General features: G+C 33.7%; 1 long non-coding RNA gene across 1 annotated transcript; it reads right to left on the minus strand.

The window, feature by feature from the left end:
- Positions 1 to 4,417: 4,417 nt before the first annotated feature.
- Positions 4,418 to 5,349, minus strand: LOC109186159. Its single transcript, XR_002055091.1, has 2 exons — positions 5,100 to 5,349; positions 4,418 to 4,986 (listed from the first exon to the last, which is right to left on the minus strand). It is a non-coding gene; the product is annotated as an uncharacterized LOC109186159 (long non-coding RNA).
- Positions 5,350 to 6,000: the final 651 nt, after the last annotated feature.

Below are 6,000 nucleotides of genomic sequence, written 5' to 3' on the forward strand. Positions count from 1 at the left end.
AGTCATGGTATGGACATGCTTTGTCGTCCAAAATTTAGGCCTTAACTTGTGTAGTTTTCCTTCTTGAAATCTTGTTGATGATTATCCATTAGCTCAATAATCGACCAGATACTCATGCTTATGGATGAGATGATCCGAGTCTCTTAAACTTTCAGTTTGATCAGGTGTTAAGTTTGAATCTTGAAGATGCAAACTATCTTAAAACCTATGAGGGTGTGTTTTACCATCATATCCTTTGAGGTCCTACCCAGTCTCAACGTGTATAACCCTAGCATACCTTAATTGATGAAAAATATGTGGTTTGACCCCCCAAAAAAAAAAAAATAAAAAAAAAATCAACATGATGGACCATGAACAAGTGCAAGTTACCTTACATGAATACTTGCATTCATATTCTTGGAGTGTTCCAATGATAATGGTAAATAATGCCAAATATATGACATTGTGATTTTTGTTTAGTTATACATCGGAAGTATTATATTATCCAACCTAGTTACATTTGATTAGTTGTTAAGCCAAGCTTAGTCTTCACAAATATCGATTTCTCTATGAATATGATTAAATTAAGCAACATCCATTACTCTCTAATCTTGATTTATAAGGCTTCAAATGGCTTCAATGAAAAAACAAGCTAAGGAGGATTTTTGTGTGATTCTTTTGAGTTAACAAAATAATACTAGTTTTTAGATAGTTATTTATTACTTATGATTTACATGTCAATTTAACTCTCATTTTAATTAATATGGGTGAATTCTAATTTTATCCTATTAACTATATCAAATTTTTTACTATTAATTTTTTACAGTAACTACGTTAGAAATATTTGTTATAAGTGAACAAAGATAAAACGTGTTGCTATAGCTAGCCTCAGTACATAGAGCATGCTACATTCTTTATGTTATGACATAAGCTCATCTTTTATACAATATAGTGGTAAGGGCACAACGGTCTCCTAATAAGTGCAATGACTCTCCTCAATAAGCGTCATGACTTCGTAGTAATTGTTGTGCATTCTCATTCATAATTCATGCTCTTTTGATGAGGTGGTGCGGCCCTGCTACGCTACGTACTAAGTGCATTGCACTCTGGAATCGTTCCATCTCGTCCTGCTGGACTCCTGACCGTGTTGATTGCTTCATGTCCGTTCAATGAGCTTCAGGTCGGGTCTAATGGCTAATTCAATTATCTCATTACCAACCCCTTACCCTGCGACTGAAATCAAATCTTGAGTGATGTTTCTTATTCACTAGACCAATGTCATATGAGCAAGTACGGGTTACTTATACAGATTAACCAGTCCTAACTCATAATAAAATATGATATTTGCATAAAAAAAATTATATATACGAACTCCAATTAAAAAATTATATAAAACCCAACGATCTAAAAACGGTGTTAAAAGTGATGTAACGGAAGAAGAAAAGAACATGAAGACGACGACAAAGAATGGGAGAAGCGTTGCGTCAATTTCTGCATGGCTTTACGTTCCAATTTTCAACGCCAAAAAAATATTCCGCCCCGCGCAGATCGAAAGACAACTGTACACAGCTGCGGTCAATTTTCTGGCGACTCAGTACGTGTGGAGCTTTGGACTTTATCGCCGGTGGCTCCGAGAAACCCGACACCGTTCCTTTTCCGGCTCGTTTTTCCAGACGGAAAATATTCCGCCTCCTGCGAAGAGAAGCCGCAGTAAAATCTAAAGAATTCACTGACTCTCTGCTAAACCACAGAGAGTAAGTCCAAAAGAGAGAATGCTTAGAGGTTTAATTTATCTTGAGAGTAATTTTGATTTGTTTTCATGAAAATATTTTGTTGTTGTTTATTAATAAAATTATAATGATTTATTATTGTAAATGTTGATGGGTGAGTATACATGGTCCTTGTTGGCTTTATTGGGACCCTACCAACTAGGGTTTGAATGAATCTTTCATAGTCATTGGAAAAATAATACACAAACATTGCATTGTCAAACTCTACCTATCTAGTTCTCACTTCGTATTAATAACGTTGATAGAACATATGACCGTATTAGGGAAGGTTCAGATGTGAAGGGTCTCTCAGGTAAAAAATAAGTTGAGGTATGAGTCGTTGATTTATTTTAGATTTACGGTTCAATTAAAATGAATGATTTTTTTTTTTTTTTTTAACGCGCTTCCTAGCAACATGGATGTGACTTGCGAGTGATCTTAAGTGTTTCGAACTGATGCACCTTAAGTGTCGAACTTATGTACCTTAAACTCTGAACTAATGCATTTTAACTCTCAAACTTATACACCTTAAGTTTTGAATCGATGCATTTAAGTCTTCGAACTTATCCTTAAGTGTTGAAATTGTGCACATTAAGTACTGAACTAGTGCATCTTAAGTTTCGAAGTAATGCACTTTAAGTACTAAACTGATACACCTTAAATTTCAAACTGATGCACCTTAATTAAGCTTCAAAATTATACACCTTAATCTGTAAAATAATGCACTTTAAGCTTTAAATTTATGCACCTAGAGTATGGAAGTCGATATTCCTAATGAATCAAAGTTGTGCACCTTAAGAGTTAAATTCATGCACCTTAAAGAGTTAAATTCATGCACTAACTAGAAAGTGAATAAGTGATACACCTTAATCTTTAAATATACGCACATTAAGCTATAAATTTACACACCTTAAGCTTTAAACTTAGGCACCTAAAACTATAAACTTACGACCTTAAACTTTAAACTTATGCACCTTTTATGTGAGAACTCCGTCGCATTTGATCTTGTATATATATATATATATATATATATATATATATATATATATATATATATATATATATATATATAAAGTTATGAAGTTACATTATTGCAAGTACACCATTTGTGATCATAGATGACCGTATGATCAGCCGGCGCCGCTCAAATAAATGATTATTATTTTAATTATAATATAATTATAAGCAAGCCGTATGGATAGCATATATCTTATCCGAATAGATATATATTTTATAAAGAATAATTTATTATAATAATTTACATTGCATAAAGTCGATCAATTTAGTTACATTATATTTGAATATTTTATACTCCGTAATAATTTAGCTTTATTTATTATTAGTATATTGAATTTTAACATAGCTAAATTTTATTCAGGATTGAACATAGATCAGAGTTATTATATCCACCTGGTGAGTTATATTTGTAAAAGATATGTTTTAAAAAGAGGTGATCAAGTTGGAAAAATATGATTTGATAATTTACATGGATGCTAGTTTAAAAATAACATAATATGTTAATTGCGAATATATATTATGTTGCTAATAGTTAACAATTTATGTATTTATAATTATCATGTTATGTGATATGTTTTTAATTTATTTATAAATATAAAAATTATTAATTGTAGGTACATAATGTATTAATTGCAATCACATTCAATTCATGATTTTCTTAGACATGGTGCTCAAATGGGCCTGCCTCCTCAAAGCGCAATTACACTACCAGGCCCATAATACAAGGCCTGTGGGCTTATTCCATATATTTACATTTACCACTATCTTCGTTCTCACTTGGACCATTTAACTATAAAATGTTCTCATAATCCTTCAATTATGTAAATTTGTAGATTTCCGGTTCCTATTTTCCATGGAAGGACTAAGTGATTTTGTATAATTGCAAAAGTAAGAGTGCCCTCAAAATGGGTAATCGAGTTGGAAAAACATGATTCTCGTATTAAAAATTATGAGTTAATTATGAGTTCGATTTTTTTTAATATTCTCTGAGCCTTATTACATAGGGTCTTCTTAGTGCGATTATCTTTTTTTTTTATATGGTTTGCAAAGTGTTACAAAGGAGTGGGATTTATCCTTTGTGTTTTATAGGCTAATACACATGAGCAAGACCCTCATATAATGACTAGGGTTTCCGTATTACCCAAATGAGCATATTATGACTATGTTTACAAGAGCTTATAACTTATAAGCTTCGATAAAAGATAAAAAGTTTAAAATAATAAATTATTTTAAAATGTTACCATAAATAACATTTCAAAATAAGCCACAAAACATATATACCAACTCAAAAAGTCAACCTTCCAATCTCAATCCTATAATTACATTAACATCATATCTCAATCCTGTAATTACATTAGCATCATATTTAGACTTTATAATTACATTAACAATTTAATTATCAATCATTATAAACTTTTTAATTCCCACAATTAATATTTTTCATTAAAATATGATGGCACAAAATTTGAAATACCCACTTTAAATGACTTGCAAGTCTTCTCAAAAACATGATGGGACATAAAGTAGGTTTGTCAAAGCCAACAAACAACCTGCCCTAGTAAACACGCAAAATTGAGTTGACCCGGACAGACACAAATGGCAATTTTCAAGAACCTTGAAGACAAACAAAATGAAATGACAAAAAGACAACAATTTGGAACGTTGTGGCACCAAGAAGTGGTCGTCATCTTCCCTTTGACCTCAAAATTAGCAAAATTACTAAAATTCACCATAGATTACAACAATCAAATCATCATTCAGATACACCAGAAAATATGGACTACAAGTTTCAATGATTGTCTTGGTTGACATGAATCACAAGTTTAGAAACTAAAAAAATGGAAGATGAAGCTAAAGCCTAAACGCTAAATTTGCCCACAAAGACGAAATTTTCTCCATCCAGAATCATTACACTTTCGTGTAACAGAACTATGGAAGGATAAATTACTTTAACTTGACGGGTTTTAAGGTGGTTGAAGTTAAAAGCTAATAGAAATGCCTGTGGTGGTGGTGGTGCCTATGTTCATCCCACCCAAAGCATTGCAGCACAGGATAACAGGCAACAAACAGACATCTCCTGAACACGGAGAACACTGAGGAGACTAGGAAACATGGGCAGCAACAACATGCGAGGATTGGATCATCGTATGGACGGCCGCCTTCGTGGTGGTGGTGGGGGTGGTGGTGAGGGTGGTGGTGGTGACCCATACTCTTCCTCGACCTGATAATCAGAAAACAATGAATACCCAGACCCCAGTTTCACAACCCAAGACTACCCACCATGAAATCTTGAAAAAAAATTGGAAGAAAAATGATCAAAATTGACTAGATTACCTGAAAAAAAATGGAAGCTTTTTGGTTACTCTTCTTGGTTGCAGCTTTTGGAGATGCCGGAGCAGAAGAAAATTAGTTAAACGGAGAAAATGAATTGATAGTTTGATACCTAGTGGTTGGTATAGTAGGATAAAGTAGAACAAAGAACAATTGTTAGGTTTGATAGGAAGTCTAATCCGAGTGGAGAACGTTGTTAAGAAACAACGTGTGACAAGCGTGTTGGACGTCATTATTGTTGCAAATTATATTGCCATTTAATACCATGCCAACTTGGGTGTGTCTCGTGGCATCATATTTATGGTTCAACAAACATGAAATATCGACATCATGAGACATAACACACCCAACATAGTAAATCTTTTGTGATCTAATGTACTCTAAATCATTTTCTTCATCTTTTTTTCTCCCTTAGTTGGTATTGACGTATCCATAATTAGCATGACAACCTAAGCAAGTTGGTCAGACGGTTGACTCTGTTACAAAATTAAATGTAGATTAATCTCCGCTCCGTTCGTCTTATTGTTCGGGTCAATCCAACTAATTCCCGCTCGCTCTGGGAGACACGAAAACTGGTTCAGCCAGTTATCCCAAAATTTTTTCTTACAAAGAGAACTCATTTGCCACTTGAACTACCCCGTTGGGTTATAGTCAACTGTTTCTGGTTTTGGAAGAAGTTGTCACTATACTGGGCCAATGAGCCCAAAGGAGAGCAATATGGCCCAATAATGCTGTTGGGCGGTCCTTATGGCCCACTTGCATTATGGCAACAAAACCTGTTAGCCATTCTAGGCCCAATTCGAGCCCACTCTTTGTGCTCCTTGGGCCCAAACTCCAATCTCAATCAACATATGCAAAAAGGCATTTGAGTAGAATTGAATATAAAAGTAGAAATATAAAAATA

Source organism: Ipomoea nil, unplaced genomic scaffold (assembly GCF_001879475.1).
Source record: "Ipomoea nil cultivar Tokyo-kokei standard unplaced genomic scaffold, Asagao_1.1 scaffold1407, whole genome shotgun sequence".
Taxonomy (NCBI): domain Eukaryota; kingdom Viridiplantae; phylum Streptophyta; class Magnoliopsida; order Solanales; family Convolvulaceae; genus Ipomoea; species Ipomoea nil.